Below are 18,863 nucleotides of genomic sequence, written 5' to 3'. Positions count from 1 at the left end.
TCTACACATCCAAAAAGTTCAACCAACATTAAGTTAGATAAGCCCAAAGAGATCCACAGAAAAACACACCAAAAAAAAAAAACAAAAAACAAAAAACAAAAAACCCACAAAAAACTGTTTAAGGCTTAAGACAGAGAGAATCTTGAATTTAGCAAGAGAGAAGCTACTCACCATGTATGAGAGATCCTCAGTAAAAGTAACAGCTGATTTCTTGTCAGAAACCATGGTGACCAGAAAGCAGATGACAGATTCAAAGTGCTGAAAGAAAAAGGCTGTCATTCTAGAATTCCATATCCAGCAAAATTATCCTTCAGAAATAAGAGAAAATTTAAGACATTCCCAGATGTACAAAAACTGAGAGTATTTGTTGCTAGCAGGTCTGCCCTACAAGAAATACTAAAGGAATTCCTTTAGGCTTAAATGAGAGGAAATTTGATAGCAACTTGAAGTCACATAAAGAAATAAAGAGCATAGATAAAAGTAACTACATAGGTAAATATAAAAGACAATATAAATACATTTTTGTTTGTAACTCTTTTTCCCTCTTATCTGCATAAAGCAATAATTATAAATCTTATTGCCATAAGATTTGGCAATAAGAGCACAAAGGATGGGGATGGGATGGAGCTATAGAGGAGCAAAGTTTTTGTAAAATATTGAAATTAAGTGGTATTAATTTGAACTAGATTATTATAAATTGAGATGTTAATCATAATCCCCAAAGAAACAATGAAGAAAATAACTAAAAACAACAACAACAACAACAACAACAACAAAAATAGTGAAAAACCAAAAGGGAAATTAAAGTGGTACACTCATAAAATATCTATTTAGTACAAAATAAGGAAGTAACAGAATATAAAAACAAAAAGATATAAAACATATAGAAAATAAGTAATAATATGACATAGGTAGATCTTACCTTTTCAGTAATTACATTAAATGTGAATGGATTAAACACTCTAGTCAGAAGGCAGAAATTGGCAGAATGGATTTAAAAAACATGATAAAACTATATGCTGCCTGCAAGAGATACACTTTAGATTCAAATATACAAATAGATTGGAAGTAAAAGGATGGAAAAGCTATGCTATGTGAACAGTAACTAAAAGAGAGCTGAAGTGTCCATACTAATGACAGACAAAATGGACTTTAAGGCAAAAATTGTTACTAGAGACAAAGAAGACATTTTATAATGATAAAAGTGTCAATCCAACAAGATTGCAAATATATATGCACCTTACAACAGAGCTCCAAACTACCTGGGGTAAAAAAAAAAAAAAAACTAATGGAATTAAAGGTAGAAATAGTTTATTTGACAATAATGATCAGAGAATTCAATACACAATTTTCAATAATAAATAAAACAGGTAAAAAGATGACCAAGAAGGGAATAGAAGATGAAAATACTATAAGCTAACTAGACCTTACAAACATCTATAAAACTTTCCACTCCAAACCAGAATAATACACAAGTACCTCAAGCGCAGACAGAACATTTTCCACTCTAGAACATATATTAAGCCATAAAATAACCCTCAATAAGTTTAAAAGGATTGAAATCATACACCCACCTTAAGAAACTAGAAAAACAACAAACTAAACCCAAAGCAAGTAGAAGAAAGGAAATAATAAAGACCATAGCAGTAATAAATGAAATAGAGAATAAAAAAATAATAGAGAAAATAAATGAAACCTAAAGTTGGTTCTTTGAAAAGATGAACAATACTGACAAACTCTTAACTAGACTGACCCCCCCCCCAAAAAAAAAATTAGAGAAGGCTCAAATTACTAAAATCAGGAATGAAACGGGGACTTTACTACTGATCTTACAGAAATAAAAGGATTATAGGAGAATATTATGAATAATATTATGCCACAAACTATATAACCTAGACGAAATTGACAAATTACTACAAAGACACAAATTACAAAAGCTGACTGTTCCGGGTTGCCAAAGCTGCCATTATGCAAAATACCAGAAATGGATTGGTTTTTATAAAGGGGATTTATTAAGTCACAAATTTATAGTTCTAAGGCCATAAATGCCCAAACTGAGACATCAATAAGAGGATACCTTCACTGAAGGAAGGCTGATGGCATCTGGAACACCTCTGTCAGATGGGACGGCATGTGGTTAACATCTGCTGGCCCTTTGCTCCTGGGTTGCTTTTCAAAATGGCTTCCTCCAAAATGTCTCTGGGCTTCTTTCTCTCTTAGCTTCTCTCCACTTTCTGCTTGGTTCTCCTGGGGTGTTTCTCTCTAAGCATCTGGGAGTCCTCTCTTAGCTTCTCGGGGGCAAATTCTGGGCTTCATCTCTTAGCTTAGCATTTCCAAACATCCTTCTGTCTGCATCTCCCAGTGTATCCAAGTGTCTGTGTCTGTATTGGCTCTTAGCTTCTCCCAGGGGGCAAACTCTGGATTATGTATCTTAGCTTCTCTCCAAAATGTCTTTCTCAGCCTCTCCTAAAGGACTCCAGTGATCCAATCAGGACCCACTCTGAACAGGTGGGGTTATACCTCTGTGGAAATAATATAATCAAAAGGTCTTGCCCACAGTTGGGTGGGTCACATCTCCATGGAAACAATCAACAAGATTGGATTAAAAGATCATGGCTTCTCTGGGGTTTTTAACAGTTTCAAACTAGCACACTGACTCAAGAAGAAAGAGAAAATTTGATTAGACTATAAAAAGTAAAGAGATTGAATTAATAATAAAATATGTTCCCACAAAGAAAGTCCCAGGCCCAGATGGCTTTACTAGTGAATTCCATCAAATGTTTAAAGAAGAAATAACACCAAATTCTTTCCAAACTCTTCCAAAAAATTAAAAGAGAAAGAAACAGTTCCCAATTCATTCTGTGAGGTCAATATTATTCTGATACCATAACCAGGCAAAAACATCATCAGAAAACAAAACTAACAACTAATATCCCTTATGAATATAGATATAAAAATTCTTTATAAAATACTGACAAACTAAATACAGCAATGTATAAAAAAGTGTTATACACCTTGATGAAGTTGGATTTATCCCAGGAATGCAAGGTTGGTTCAACATATGAAAATCCATCAATGTAATACTCCATATTAATGGAATTAAGGACAAAACCCACATGATCATCTTGATAGATACAAAAAAGCGTTTGACAAAATCCAACTCCAAACACATAAGCAACCAAAGAAAAATAGATAAATTGGACTTCATCAAAATTAAAAGTGTTAATGCTTCAAATGACACTATCAAGAAAGTGAAAAGGCAGCCCAAAGAATGGCAGAAAATATTTGCAAATCATGTATCTGATAAGGGACTAGTATGCAGAATATATAAAAAATTCTTATGACTCAGCAACAAAAGACAAATAACCCAATAAAATGGGCAAAGTATTTGATTAGTCATTTCTCCAAAGAGTATAATACAAGTGTCCAATAAGCACATGCCAAAGTGCTCAACATCATTAGTCATTAGGGTAATGTAAATTTACACAAAGAGAAACCACTTTACGCTCACTATAATGGCAATAATAATAAAAAAAAAGGTGGATGATAATAAGGGTTGATGAGGATACAGGGAACTCTCATACATTGGAACCCTCAGACATTACTGATTGGAATGTAAAATGGTGCAGCTTCTTTGGAAGCATAGTTAACCCTAAGTTAAACATTGTTACCCTGTTCTATTCTTAGCGTAGCAGCTGGGGAGATCATGTATTTCCTGTGTTCAAGAATCTCTGATGTCTTTACATTTCACTTGGTGTAAAAGCCACAGTTGTTATCTTAGTCCAAAAGGCTCTATAGCTGCACTCTTCAGTGGGGTAGACACTAAGCACATGTGGCTACTGAGCACTTGAAGTGGAGCTTCTGGACATGAGGAAATTTTAAATGTTTTTGGAACAGTTTGGGTGTGAATCTACTTTTCCAGCTGTAAATTTTATGAAAACTAAATACAGATCAAGTATTTCTGAGAAAAAATTAGCCTCCAAATTGAGATGTGCATACATGTAAAATATATACCAGACTTTGAAGATTTAGTATGAAAAAAGAATCCAATATATCTTTTTGATAATTTCTTTTATATTGATCAAAAAATTGAAAAATAGTGTTTTGTATATATTGGGTTAATAAAATACATGATTAAATCAAATTTACCTGTTTCTTTCTTTTTTTAATGTGTCTACTAGAAAGTTTAAGATTACACGGGTGGCTCACATTCTTTTTCTATTGGACAGCAGTGCTCTCTACAATCTGGGCTCCCTTTACTGATCTGACCTTATTTCCTGCTACTGTCCCCGGCGTCTTTGTACCAGCCACACTGGTGAACCTAGAACTCTGGGCTAGCTCCCCCTCAAGGTCTTTGAACTTGCTGTTCTGTCTGCCTGGAGCACTTTTCCTCCAGATATTCCCATGGTTTGCCCTCCCACCTTCTTCAGGGAACATTATTCAACTGTCACTTTGTCAGCCACATTTATTTTTTAAAAATTGAAAACCCCTCTATTAATTTGGGTTGTCCCCAAAGCAGACAGTGAGACAATGATATGAGTGCAAGTAGTTTGTAAAGAGGTAAACTCAGGAAGCTTTGTGAGGGAGCAGAGAACTGAGACAGGGAAGGAAAGCTTATGACTCAGGCTTGCTGCTACGGGCACCTGGAACATAGTCTTGCCAAGGCCCCTTGAGAAACTACATAGAACACACCTCAGAATTGTCCTGTTCAGGAGTAAGGAAGCCAAGTTATTTATCTGTCATCTCCTGATGGCCTTAATTCCTTAACATTTCAGTAGAAAACATAGAAGTTTCAGGTAAAATGCTGTGGGCATGATGAAAACTGTCCACTGAAGCCTCAGGTGACCCTATGGGTGAACTGAGGAGACAAAAGCAGGACATTGAGTCTCTGCTACACCTGTGTGCCCCCAACACCCACTGCTTCCCTTATTGTCTTTCTTTATAGTATGTGAATACCCTCTCAGGTACTGTGTATTTTTCTAATTTGCTTTGTTTTTATTTTTCTCCACCTACTATTATAAAAAATCTATGAAGATAAGTACTTTTGCCTCTTTCATTCTCTGCACAATCACCAGTGCATAGGACAGTGCCTGGCGCATGAGTGCTCAGTGAATATTTGTTGAATGAACAAATAAATCCATGCCTGTAGCTTTAATTACTATCAGTATCCCTATTGATATTATGATACATCTTCAGGACCAGCTACGTGATTTGTGAGGGCCAGTGGAAAATGAAAATGTGGTGCCTCTTGTTCAAAATTTTCAAGCTGGTGGCAGTAAAGCATTAAACCAGTAGAGTGTGGGGCCTTCCCAAAAGTGGGGCATTGTGTGCTTGCACAGTTTGCATGCCACAGTGCTGGCCCTGAATATGATTCCCAAATATATTTCTCTCCTTTGACCCTCAGCCCTATGCATGCAGCTGCTTGTTCTCCCTCTGGCTTGGGAATCTATCTCAAATGTTCTTGACATGCTCAAAATGGAGTTCCTGCCCCGAGGCTCCCTGCTAGCATCTCTACCCTTCCGTGGTGGCCATGTCCGGAACCGTGGGCACCACCCTTGTGACCTCATTCTCCCTCATCCACGTGTGTGAGTTCTGCCAATTTACCTCCTCAATATCCTTTGAATCTATTTCTCTCACCAACTGTGCTTATAAAACCACCCAGATTCAAGTAATGAAAATTTCTCACATGAACAACTAAAGTCATCTGACGTTTCCCCAGAATCTTGTACATCCCCTCATCATTTATGTGACAGCCATAACCTCATCTGACTGTTTATAATGCAGATAGGATTATTCCACTCTCCTGCTTAAAATACTCCCATGCCTTGCCACTGCTCTTACAATAGATGAAGACCCTCCCTGATCAGGCCTTGTCCACCGTCCCAGCAGCAGCCTGTGACCCACCCTCTACCCATCTGTGCTCCAGCCGCACTGGCTGTCCACCAGTCCCTTGCACAGAGCTGGACACAGCAGATGCTCAGAGAATGTTTACTGAATGAATTAACAAGGAATGAATGCCCTAGGTCAGGAATGTGTAGGTTGCTCAGGTGAGAGGTGGATTGAAGGGCATGCTCTTTCTTTCTGCCCTGCCAGGAATCTCCTTGGCAGTGGGTACAGCGTGTGAGGAGGTGCTTTCTTGCTGTTAGTGAGAGGAAACTGCAGCAGAGTGGGCCCAGTGCCCCAGCACATCTGTCACAGTTCACATGACAAAACCCGAGTGAAAACAACTGACTTGAACCGCAAATTTGTCTGTGTCATCTGGGTGCAAACACGAGCCCAGGACTGAATGTAAATGTGAGAGTTTCTGTTCCTTTTCTTTTTATGAATCAAGCCCTGGGACAAACAAGCAGCTCTGAATGCAATTCTGAGCCCTTTGCCCCTGTATCACACCAGACAGAATTGAGGCTGAGCTGTGAAAAGCTTTTCTCCCAATCTCTGGTTGCTCTCACTGGGACATGGGCAGGGACACTCTGAGAGTTCACGCTTTTGGGAAGTTTTGGGTCTGTTATGACTGGCCTCCTAGAAGCAGACACTCTTTTCCATGTGGGGCTTCTGGACAAATTTTGAGGGCAAGGCTGGGTTGCAACCAGACCTGTGGGCATCCAATGAATATTCTTTAAACATTTGCTCCACATTCATGTAGAGTGGGACTGAGACCCGTGTAGGAGAATCGTGGGATGGTGCTGACCCAGTGCTCAGCCTCTCTATCCCTTGAGTAGTTTGGCTCTAGCCCCAAACACCCCCTATTTGGCAAAACAAAAGTCACAGCTCCCTAGAAGCCCAACAGAAGCCCCCTCCTTAGCAGTGACCTTAGTGGGCTTCTGTGATGTTCACGCATGCCCTGTGGGGGTTAACGCCTGGCCCCTGAAGACCTCTCAAGCACAGGTGTGGTCTCCTGGGGGTGGGGGGTGGGGCTTTTGATAAGAACAGGGACTCTCAGTGAGGAACTCTCACCCACACATTCGAAAGGTTGCTGTTTTGTACCAGCATTTCTATGGTGGCTGCTGAGTACCTGTTGTGGTCTCTCTGGCTCTGATTTTTTTTTGCCCCCGTTCTTCTACTCATCCATCCATATACTGGACAAAGGAGAGTGTGATCCACATAGCTTTCCCAATCACATTGTTGCCCCCATAAGCTACAGTTTTATACAGTTGTCTTCAAGAGTCAAGTGTTCTGGGTTGTAGTTCAATAGTTTCAGGTATTTACTGCTAGCTATTCCAATTCATTAGAACCTAAAAAAGGTTGTCTATATTGTGTGTAAGAATGCCCACCAGAATGATCTCTTGGCTCCTTTTGGAATCTCTCTGCCACTGAAACTTATTTCATTTCATGTTCCCCTTTTGGTCAAGAAGGTGTTCTCCATCCCACGATTCTGGCCCTGATTTTATGCCCTGGGGTGGGGGTGGGGAATGGACTGGAACCTGACCGTCTTTGGAGAGGCTGAAGCTGTGGAATGTACTAGACGGGCTTTCAACACAGCCTGGTCCTCAGCCATGGATCCTTTGTCATACTCCTGTATCCTCTGTTCCTTTTTCCCTTTTTCTCTCGCTTCTCATCTTCCCTGCCCCAACCCTTGACTCCTCCTGCTCCCAGGTAGCTGTCAGCTAATCCCTTTTAGCATGTTGGTGATACTTTGCCTAGGGTATTTTCTCAAAGGAAAGATTTGCTTTAGGGAACCGGATTAGTGAGATTTCAAGCCATAGCACTGCTGGGAAGGTGTTTGAGATGTAAGGATTGTGTTGGGGATTGAATCATGTCCCCTACAAAAGATGTGTTCAAGTCTTATCGGTGTTCCTATGGATGTAAACTCATTTGTAAATAGGACCTTTGAAGATACTATTAGGTAAGGTGTGGCCAAACTGAGTGAGGGCAGGCGTTCATCCAGTGTGGCTGAAGTCCTTATACTTAGAGGGCACTGGACATGGAAGTAGAAGCCGGAAGTAGGAGAAGCCAGAAAGTGTTCCCCATGTGACAGAGGATGGCCAGCACCTGTATGCTACAGACTCTGGGAGAAAGCCAGCCCTGCCAGTACCATGATCTTGGGCTTCAAGCCTCAAAAATTGTGAACCGATGAATTCCTGTTGCTCAAGTCAACAGGAATTTGCCGTGGGAGCCTGGACAAACTAAGGCAGGTGGCATTCAACATCCTTTAAACTTCCACTAAGCTAGCAGATTCCCAGTTAATCTATAGGGTAGTGACAGCTACTGCAAGGCATTTTTTGCATATTTTAAATTTTGACCCTCATGGTAGCCCTGTGAAGCAGATAGGACAGTTTCCCTTGTTCTCATTTTACTACTAAGGACACTTAGTTCCGGTGAGGTGAAGGAACTTACCCTACGGCACATCGGCAGCATGTGCTAGAAATGGCTTTTAACCTCGGTCCAGTGCTCTTTACTCTATTACCTTGTTAGTCTTGAGGTCTGTTCTCATTAGATATTTTAGGGATCTATCCTAAATTTTAGCATAATTAAAGGTATTAGTTGAGTGTCTTTTGTAGACACAAGATAGGATTGATTCAATTCAGTTTATATTAGTTCTTTATTGGGCTCCTATAGAGTGCTGGGCTAAATATTGGGAATAGAAATGGACAGGCACACAGTTTTTGGTTTATAAATTGCAATTTTCATACATGAATATTTCTGTTTTTAAAATTATTATTCGAGTAACGTATATACAATCTAAGTTTTCCCGTTTTAACCACTGTCAATTATACAATTCACTGGTGTTAATTATATATACAGTGTTGTGCTATCATCACCACCATCCATTACCAAAACTTTTCCATCACCCCAAACAGAAACTCTGTACAAATCAAGCATTAATTCCCCGTTCTCCACCCCTACCCTCAGCTCCTGGTATCGTGTATTCTAATTTCTATGTCTATGAATTTGTATATTCTAATTATTTCATGTAATTGGGATCCTACAGTATTTCTCCTTTTGTGTCTGGCTCAACACGATGTCTTTAAGGTTCATCTATGTTGTCACACATTCCTTTTTTACTGCCAAATAATATTCCATTGTATGTACATACTACATTTTGTTAATTCATTCATCTGTTGATGGACACTTGTGTTGCTTCCAACTTTTGGCAATTGGAACTAATGCTACTATGAACATCAGTGTGCAAATATCTGTTCAAATCCTTGCCTTAAATTCTTTTGGGTGTATACCTAGAAATGGGATTGCTGGATCATATGGTGATTCCACATTTAACTTTCTGAGGAACTGTTAAATTGTTTTCCACAGAGGCTGCTCAATTTTACATTCCCATCAACAATGTCTGAGTGTTCACATTTCTCCACATCCTCTCCAACCCTTGTTATTTTCCTTTTTTAAATAGTTGCTATTCCAGTGGGTGTGAAATTGCATCTCATTTGGTTTTGATATGTATGTTCCCAGCAGCTAATGCTATTGAGCATTTTTTCATGCGCTTATTGGCCATTTGTGTATCCTCTTTGGAGAAATGGCTATCCAAATTTTTAACCTTTTTAAAATAAGGGGCACTTTTTAAGCCTAGTGGGTCATTTTAATACTCTTCTCTGCTTTTTCAGTGGCTCCTGATGCAGAGGAAATCCCTATAGTGAAAAAGAGCATGCTGGACAGCAGCACATTCTTTAGCACCAAGATGTGGACCCACATTTTTTGCTCTTTTGCTGTGAGCTTAGCGGCTACACGTGCCCCTGCAGGAAGGGACTCTCATCAGATTCCCTGAATCAGATGGATTCAGACCTGGGCTGCCTGTCCAAGAGAAGCAAATATGAGGGCTTCTGTGCCAGTTGCACTTGTACCCTGATACTCTCCTAATCCCAGATGACCTTTAAGACTAACTAACATTATAGAGGCCTGCTTAAGGTGACTGCATCTTCATAACACAAAATATGGCTTGAACTGTATACCCCAGTTTGGGCATGTTCTTTGTCTTGGTCCACAGTCTAGTGGGTGTGGACCCATTGTACGTAAGATTTATTCAAGATGTTACTTCAGTTGAAGTGCGGCCCAACTAAATCAGATTGGGCTTTAATCTCGATTGTTGGAGTTCGTTATAAGCAGAGTGAAAGTCAGACAGAAAGAAGCCATGGTGAGCATCCAGAAGCTGGAAATCAACAGAAGCCAGAAGAGAAAAGAGAAGACACTACCATGTGATTGCCATATGACAGAAAAGCCAAGGATCAAAGATCACCGACCGCCAGCCCCAGCCACAGTCTTCAGGGAGAAAGCGCTGCCTTGCTGCTGCCTCAGTCTTGGACTGCAACTAGCCCCAAAGTTGTGAACCAATAATTCCCATTGTTTAAGCCAACCCATTGGATGGTATTTGCTTCAACAGTGAGGAAGCTAGAACAACATATAACTGGTTTAAGTGGCCCAACAGGGAGCACTGGGACAACAGGAAAGAAAAACCAACATTGTAACTTCCCTGAAAAAGCTGGAAGTAGAAGTGACATCCCTCCTCATCCTCACTCCTGTTCACTGGAAGTGCTTGTTTGGAGAGTGAGTTGAGTAAAGAGGTTTGATGGTGGGCGAGTTTCTCCTCCACATGCTGAGACTAGAGTCGATTTCTTTGGGGGACGACTCTTTATTTTTCCCTTTTGCCCCATTCCTTCTCTTATGACTCAGTTAACACTTCTCCTCGGCTGGGAGCCTGGTCGATCCTTTGCTCTCCCTAACATCATGGATCCTTCTTGGGCATGTGGTTTTGGTACCCACATTCTCGTGGAGAACATGGGCAGTGGCATTGGCCTTCCTTGCTCAGCTGACCAGAGTCCTGGGCTGGGCATCATCTAGGGGCAGCATCTGGGACAAAGCCTTCCCTTCCCCCTGTCTTTAGAACCTGATTTACCCTTGATTTCTATCTTGCTAAGAAACCGTCAGGACACATTGGATGTTCTGGGGATCTTAAACAATCGATACCATTTATTATCGTCCACAAGTGAAGCAACAGAGCCAAAGGTCTAATTTGCAATTGACCCTTGATTTGAAACCTAATTGATTGCTGGAGGGCCATGACAAATTGAACCATTGTAAGTCAAGCTCTCAAATAAGCATCATCTTATGAATTCCTCTCTGTACCTTGGAATCTACTCTCATACCACAAAATACCCAGAGTAATTTCAACAAAATGAAACTTAAAGAAATCACAGATACATGCTTTTCAACCATTTATAAACTATAGTAAAGGAAATTCAATAGAAAATCTATATCAGTGTTAAATTTGGGGAGCTCTCGTTTTATGGAATGAAATGAACTGGCTGAATCATCTTACAATGTTTCTTCAATGAAGTTTGGATTGAAGTCATCTTTTTGCTTTATAAATCTCCCTAAAGCCGTGGATCTCACCCAGGGGTATTTTCCCCCCACAGAGGACATTTGGCAATATCTGGAGATGTTTTTTGTTGCTGAACAACTTGGAGGGGGGTTGCTACCGACATTTAGTATGTGGAAGTCAGGGATACTGCTGAATGTTTTGCAATGCACAGGACAGCTCCCCACAATAAAGAATTAGCTGAGAAACTCTTCCCCATAGCAAGCATGGAAATTTCAAACTGACTTAAAATTCAGGTCACTTCTTCATAAAATTGGGTTGCAAACTAGATTTACCTGAATGTCTCACAAAGTCTTTAAACAGTAAATCATGGGCTGAAGGGAGGTAGGAGGGCATGTGGTTTCCACGGTGACTTTTTCTTTAATGATCTCATGTCGATAAGTCAGCTGTTTGTCACTGTTGCCAATTGTTTCTGTGTAGCTTTGGTTGTAAATACAAGTTCTGGTCCTTATACTGTGGGTTTTATTTATGAAAAAATCATAAAAGTGAGTGTGGGTCACAAATCAAGTCTCTGATTTGCCTGCACATGGACATCATTTACACATTCCCTTATAGTTTTCACTATTTTTCTTGGAGCTTTAGATTTCCTGGACACCTAGCAAATTGAATTCTCATAATTGCTACTGCGTTTCTTGTAAATGATGCTAATTTCTCAGCAACCTCTAAAGAGCTTATTGTTTGTCATGAAGAGCAGACCCAACATTTTCACACAAGCTAGGAATAAATGCTTTGCAGGTTCTTTAGTGACCTCTGATGACAGCAATTCTTATTTAAGGCTTTAAAGGGCATCAACATTGTAAGACGCCAGCACCTTTTTGGACCCTCTCCCTTTCCACTAAGGAGGATTCTATAGTACTCAGTTGCTTGAAATGCTTCTGCTAGCTTTTTAGATTCAAGAAGCTCCATAATTGCCACTTTTTTGGTGTTTGAAGTGTCTGAAATGTGTCTGAGTTTTAAAGAAAATACTGTCAATATTGAAATGATGACACTCATCCTAATTAACTGAATTCTTTCACTGTATATTTCCTTCTCTTACTCACGAAAACATAAACATAAATTTGGAAATTTTACTCTTTTCTATTTTAAAGCCTTTGAAGCAAGGGGCTTTACACACACACACACGTGTGTGTGGAATAATACTCATGGGGAAGTTTGGTACAAGAGGATGGAAGAGGAAAGAGGGAAAAAGAGACTAAGCCCCTTAAGGGTGGATACCAGCCTCACATCGATTTGTACATCCGGCACTTGGCACCAGGCCTGACCCACAACAGGTGCTCATTGAATGTAGGTGGTGAGCAAGGGGCGTTTATGTTTGGTTTTATGAGTCCAATGCATATTCTTTTTATAACCCCTTGAAAGACTGGGCAATGGGGCATATTGTACATGTCACAGGAGAGGAAAGACCTAGGCCCTACGGGCCCTTATTCTGTGGTGATCTCTCATTGCTGACTGGTAAAGATGTCAGTGCTGAAGCACGAGTCCTGTGCCACCGAGGGCATTACGGGAGAGAAGATGCTACTGTGTTGAGGTCGGGTTCTCGGTAATTGGTCTGATTACTAATGCTGCTAACATTACTCTTGCTTAATAATCCACTTTTAATTTTACCCATGGCGTTTCTTAGTCCCACAACACAGCAATAATTAAATCTACATTCAGATGGCTGTAAATGCACCCAGAGGTCTTAAGCAATGGGTGAATTACACTCATTTAAGTTAGACATAATGTTAGCATTCAGCTGTCTCAGGAATAAATACTAATTACTGAAGTTCCTTTAAGTTTCATTGTATCCTTTAATTCCTGTCTCCCAAATAATACACAGGAGGATTTGGGTATTGGGTTTTATCTCCTTACTACAGTGGCCATGCCTCCAGTACTGTAGTCCTCAGGTATGGGATTCGAGGGTGGCTTACTTAAAACAGGACCAGGAAATGTGGCTGCTTTTAAAAGGCCTTCTTTGTCTGATATTCCAGAAATCTGTTTTTTTAGGAAACGATGAAAGAAGAGGAAATGGAGCACAAGGAGAAGAGCTAAGTGAAGTGTCCCAACCCTGCATTCTTATGGGGCCCCTTCACTGGTGCATGGTTGTTTTGGATTTAATCACATCCCCCACAAAGACAGGTTCAAATCCTAACCCCTGTCCTGTGCATCTGAAAGCACTTGCAAAGAGGATCTTTGAAGGTGCTATTAAGGCGACGCCAAACTGAAGCAGAGTGGGTCTTAATCCAGTGTAACTGGGGTCCTTATAAGCAGAGGAAATTTGGACACAGTAAGGGGAGGAGTAACAGATAGGAGATGGATGGCCACATGGGAGAGGTAGAGAATGAGTCATGCCAGCAAGCCACCACCAGAACCCTGCAGACTTCAGAGAATGCACGATCCTGCTGACACCTCGGTTTTGGACTTCTAGCTTCCAAAGCTGTGAGACAATAAATCCCTGTTGTGTACACCAGGCAGTCTGTGGCATTTGTTCTAGCAGCCCTGAGAACCTAAGACACTTGACATATAGCTTGCAGCTGGGTCTCTGTCCCTGTTTCTCACCTGCATTTGGTCCCAGGGATGAGAAGAGGCCTGCTGGAGCTTAGAAAAGAGTAGGAGGAACTAACCTTTTTCTATTTATTCCCAGGGTTGTGATTCTGTCCCGTCTTTAAAGCACTCACTGTTTCTCCCTTTTAACATGGAAGTGTGGAGAAAGGTCTCTCTCCCTTTTGGCTTTGGGATTTCTCGGTGTTCAGCCCGCCTGTGTCTGCCTGTGGGAAGCTGTGTCATCAGAGGCCCTGAGGGAACCAGACAAACATGAACACCAAACCACCCCTGGCCCTGCCCCTGCTAGTTTCACTGTTTCATGTCCCCGGCTTTTGTTCATACAGTTCCCTCAGGTAAGGCCCTCCTCACCTGGCTTCCTTGGTAACTCTTATTGTCGTAGACCCAGCCAGGTTGTCTTCTTCCAGGAAGGCTGCTGAAATCCCCTCCCACATCTAGCAGGGGAAAGAGTTCCTCTCTGATATGGGAGCTACCCCACTCTATCACAGTTATCTTTATTCCTTCTTATCTCCTCCACTGCGTTGTGTGTATTTGTGGTTTCCCTCATGACCCTCCTCTTGGGGCTGTTACGAGGCCGAGGTCTTACCTAACATTACCTGGAGGGTAGAGTTTACTTTGCATTGTGCTCTAGGCCCATGTTTCCCCAGGTGACCAAGTCTGAGAGGCAGGTGGCCATCGAGCCGCCATCAGGTGACTGGCTGTGAATTCGCCGGAGCCAGCTCCAAGTTGGAGCCGTTCTAAGACATGGCAGAGTGGGTTACTACAAACCGGGATAGGCAGGCTCCAGCAAGTTGAGCAAGTTAGAATATTCTCTGCTGGTACCCGTAGATGGCACTAGAGCCTTGAAGATGTGGCTGCCGCTGGGCACCTCAGGGTTGAAGGAGCAGGAAAGGGCTGGAGGGAGGCAGACAGTGATTCACCATCTTTGTGGCTGATCGAGGGTTCAAAGCTACAGACAAGGCCAGACAGGGTGACGCTAGGACTTCCAGCAGAGGCTACCACCACAAGTGACCTTTCGTGACAGAAAAAGCAAAGGGTGAAATGAAGAAATCAAAGTGGGTAGGAGAACTGTCGAACTGTAATCCAGTAGCCTTGATTCTTGAAGATGATTCTGTAACTATATAGTTTCCATAGCATGTCTGTGTAATCATGAAAACCTTGTGACTGACACTCCCTTTATTCAGGGTATGGGCAGATGAATAAGAAAATATAGACAATAAATAAATAAATAATAGGGGGGATAAGGGGTATGGGATGTTTTGGGTGTTATTTTTAATTTTGATTTTTATTCTTATTTTTATTTTTTTTTTGGAGTAATGGAAATGTTTGAAAATTGATTGTGGTGATGAATGCACAACTATATGATGATATGTGAACTGATGATTGTACACTTTGGATGATTATCTGGTATGTGAATATATCTCAATAAAATTGCATTAAAAATCAACTTACCATAAATTAAAAAAAAAGGGGATGGGAAAAAAAGGAAGCAAGAGAGAATTGTGAGGAAGAGGAGTAGGTGGGGGGAAAAAGGAGAGAGGAAGAGACAGGATATACTGAGAGCTCAGGAACAGGCCAGACAGAGAACACAGATGAAAGGAAAAGGACCGTTAGGAAGGAGAAAAGCCTACACAAAACGTAAAACGGAGAAACCATTTTGGCAAAAGCGAGTTGGTAAATGCCTACGAGAGGAAGTCCAGAGGAGAAGAAAAGGGAGGTCAGTCATTAAGAAAGGCATGTAATTCCTTTAGGATCTTTTATTAACGTATAGAAAATGTGTTTAAAAAAGGAATTATACAGAGGCTAAAAGCAATCAGGACTAAAAATACTAGTTAACAATGGTTAACAAGCAGAGATTCCAGTCTGAGCTACAGTGCCATGAAAGGATGGGAGAAAGTGGTTTTTCCTTTCCCTTCCTCCGTATCATTTCAATTTTATTTTAGTTCATTAAAGTGTGCATCACCTGAGGAGTACGAACTCCAGTTTCTTCTTTTTGTCTTTCTTCCAGTCTTTCTTTGAAGTAAATGTTTTCCCAAGCACTTTGTAGCTACAAAGTCAGTAAATTGGTCTTTGTTATTTTTACCTGAAAAGGCTGTCAAAGGTTAAAATGACAAACTCAAATTTGGAGGGATTGAGGATTTGGTGTTTTTGATTTCTCAGAACAACAACCTAGAGACCACCAGCGTGGGTTTCAGCTGCCTGAGCCCCCAGGGATGACTCCATCAGAGTCACAGTGACTTGCTTAGGGTACCTGGGGGTTCCAGTGGGCCCCCGAGTGTCTGGGGTTGGAAGAATTGGATGGGTGTGTGCGAGTGTGTGGCAGACAGAAAGGAGGAGCCTGCGGGTTAGCAAGAATGGACTCATCTAGATTCTGATCCTTGAGGCTGTGGGACCAGGATGCGAGTCTGGGCATCAGAGAGGGGACGGGTGAGGTTCCTGAGGTTGACACAGGAGCACTTGGCTGGCATTTTGGCAGAACCCATGGTGACTGCCGGTCCTTACGCAGAAGCGCCTGCTGCCCAAGCAGCTCCACGCTGGAAGATGACCATAAAAAGCAGAGTTCTCTCTCAGGGAGGTCTATTCCCTTACACATAAACATTGTTTGAGTAAGGAAAAGGGGTTCATTTACAGTGTTTTGATGTGACAGCTAAAAATACCAAATTACCAAGTGCTGACTTACTTCTTGATTTCCAAAAAGCAGCAAAGAGAGCTGAGATTGTAGCTAACTATCTTCTGTGCCTTCCCTCTGGGAGGCTCCCCATCCACTGGGGAAATGGGGGCAAGTCAAGAGTAGGGAAAAGAAAACAGGGGATAAAGAAATTAATTTGCCTCCTGCTTTTGTCTAGCCTTGCCTCTGCAGGGGATTGTAAAGGTCTGTGTACCCCTGGAAGTCTAGGAGGAGGTAGCCCAAATTAGTCTGCAACTGGCTGGTTGTAGCCTAAAACTTCATGTGATATCTGCATTTGATACCATAGGTATTAGTTTAAATATTTTAATAATATAACCATTTCCTCACAAATTCCAGAGTTAAATCGAGGCTTCAGGAACATGTGCCAATTTTATTCTGCAGCTTTTCCCTCCCCAGTCCTAGCCAATTGCCCCAGTTTGAAAATAGTGACTTTGGAACATCCCATTCTATATTCCCAAAGGAGTGTGGTAGGGGAAATAACATCTGTGTCTTGATCAAAAAGTAAGGAAAGGAAGGGGCTTCCAGGTTGTTTTCATTTCTGATAATGAGGTTGGGGGATCCCCTGGAGTATGTGGCAAAAGCAATGCAGAGACTCCCTTTTTTTAGAAGACAGAGAGGAGAGAGGAGGTGGCACCAGAGGCCCTTTGTGAGAATATTAGCAAAATCCAAGATGGCAGCCACTTGGCTAAATAAAGGCAAAGGTTGGCATCCTCGTGCCTTAGAAGAGCAAGGACTTTGGGATTAGAGAAAGAGGTTCAGAGAATGGCTCTACTACTTACTAGCTGTGTGACTGTGAGCATGTTACTTAACCTTTTTTCTGCCTCCATTTCCTCACTTGTAAAATGGATAAACCCACCTCAGGGTTGTGGTGAGGATTTAACAAAAATATTTGTCAAGCCCCTAGCACAGTATCTGGAAAATAGTAAGTGTGCAAAAAAAAAAAATGCCATTTCTTTTAGTCTTCATTTGGAGAGAGAGAGAGGGAGGGAGGGAAAGAGGGAGGGAGGGAGAGAGAGAGAGAGAGAGAGAGAGAGAGAGAGAGAGAGAGAGAGAGAGACCCATGCCAGACAGGATCTCAGCTGTGTGAACTTGGGCAAGTTGCTTAACTTTCTTGGGCCTCAGTTTCCTTAAACGTGAAATGAGAGGATTGGACTAGATGTTCTTCAGAGACCCTCCTAGCTCTGAAGGTATGCACCCAGCATTTGCCTTTTGGAGGCAATGTTGAGCATATTAGTGTTTGATCACAGTTAGGATATTAAAAAGCAATACCTGGTCTCTCTGCGGGCTGCTAAACCACTGAAAGCAATTGTTCTCAACCACGCATATACCTCCTGGCCATGCATCTGGGCCTAAGCCCTCATTTGTGGCTTAGGGGTTCCCAGGCCTTCTGGCTGTGTGGCTTCCTTCTCAGAGAAGATGCTTGCCCTGTATCACATGAGCCCATGAGGCCAATGGGCCAATGCCAGTACCCAGGAAAGCCAGCCCTGGGAGGCTGAAAGAGTTAAATGTTTCTGAACCGGAAATTTAGCATTATTCCAGCTTCACAACCCAGACAATAAAGAGCTGTTTTATTAAGTTAACAGAAGGGGCAGAGTTTGTCTGAGGAACAAAAACTGTGTTATTTGGATGCTCTGCAATAGCCTTATTAAGCTCGGGGAAGGAGAGAGGATTTCCGGTTTGGAGAAAATGCAACACTGTCCAAAGACTGTGAGGTTTCCCAAGGACATTTGGGCAATGAAGTGCTGCAGGTGCAATGAAGTCATGTTTCAGGCAATGGATGACCTTGAAAAATTAATCAAAAATGCTAGACATGACAAATCAGGCTTGTAACTGCTGGGGAAGAAAAAGTGAAGCCCAGGCAAAGAAAGTCCCTCTGCTTCTCATTTTCTGTATAACTCAAGCCCCTGGTGCCTTAGATTATCCTTGTCTGACAGGAGCTCTGGTGGGAAGTTGGAGACTAGAATTCATGAATCAAATGTGAGCCCTTTTATCCTGGCCCCTGATCTTTGCATTTTTAGTGTAGGGCCATCAGTAGAAAAGTCTGTTTTAATCTCCAATGATCCAGCAGCTTCTTATTTTGTTTTATTTTATTTTACTTTATTTTTTTCTGTGAAGAACACAGAATTGGCATAAGCAAATACAGTGTGGATATAATTAGAATGAATCAGAGTCATATTTTCAAAGTGGACCTGACTCTACACTGACACACCCTCTTAAAGCATAGTGGATTTTTTCCTACTTGCTTTTAGGGGTTTTCTTTAGGCCTGTGATTTCTCATATCCAAAAATGCTCCAGTATTCTCGAAGCAAA

This window comes from Choloepus didactylus, chromosome 2 (genome assembly GCF_015220235.1).
Source record: "Choloepus didactylus isolate mChoDid1 chromosome 2, mChoDid1.pri, whole genome shotgun sequence".
In the NCBI taxonomy this organism is placed as follows: domain Eukaryota; kingdom Metazoa; phylum Chordata; class Mammalia; order Pilosa; family Megalonychidae; genus Choloepus; species Choloepus didactylus.
This window is presented reverse-complemented; position numbering follows the sequence as displayed.